Here is a 1,029-nt window from a genome sequence, read left to right as displayed (position 1 = left end):
CTTAGAGCTCGGACATTCATTCCTATAGTGACCTATTCCTTGACACTCATGGCATCTAACCAAACGTGGCTTCTCACTAGACCCCTTATTGTTATCTTTCTCAATTTTATCTTTTGTGAATCTGCTAGGGCTCCATTCTTTCTATCCTTAGGCTTTCTCCTATTGTTGAGGACTTTTTGGAATTTCTTGACAAAGTATGCGATTTCCTCATCCCTAAGTGACTCAGTGTCAGATAATTCACCTTCTTTGTTGGATTTTAGGGCTATGGATTTTCCTTTCTTGTGTTGTGAGAGAGTAAGTTCATAGGTTTGCAAGGATCCTACCAATTCTTCGATCTTAACTTCATCTAGGTCCTTACTTTCCTCAATAGCAGTGACTTTAGGCCTAAATCTCTCAGGTAGAGATCTAAGTACCTTTCTCACTATCTTGGTCTCGGGAATTCTCTCACCTAGGTTGAAACTCGAGTTAACTATGTCATTTATCTTAGCGTAAAACTCATCAAATGTTTCATCATCTTTCATTCTCACTTCTTCAAACCTAGAAGCTAGCATTTGCAGTTTTGAGTTTTTTACTATTTTAGTTCCCTCATGTGTTGTTTCGAGAATATCCCAAACCTCTTTAGCAGTTTCGCACATAGAGACTCGCCTAAACTCTTCTGGTGATAGAGCCATGAATAATGCATGAATTCCCTTACTATTCCAGTTACATGCAACTAACTCATCTTTAGTCCACAATGATATGTCAGTGAGATGAATGTTTCCTGATACGATACTAGAGAGAGGTTTCCAACCATTTTGAACACTAATCCACACATGCTCATCTAATGATTTGAGGAATGCACGCATTCTAACTTTCCAATACACATAATTACTTCCGTTGAAAAACGGAGGTACAGACAGTGATTGACTCATCTAGACAGCTATGGGTCAGGATTCGAGATTTAGCTCTGATACCACTTGAAAAACCTAACGTTCGACCCAACTAACACCTAGAGGGGGGATGAATAGGTGTTCATGCGGAATTAAAAAA

The sequence above is a fragment of the Olea europaea genome, chromosome 15 (genome assembly GCF_002742605.1).
Source record: "Olea europaea var. sylvestris chromosome 15, O_europaea_v1, whole genome shotgun sequence".
Lineage (NCBI taxonomy): Eukaryota > Viridiplantae > Streptophyta > Magnoliopsida > Lamiales > Oleaceae > Olea > Olea europaea.
The sequence above is the reverse complement of the archived record's forward strand: the minus strand, read 5'-3'. Positions refer to the sequence as shown.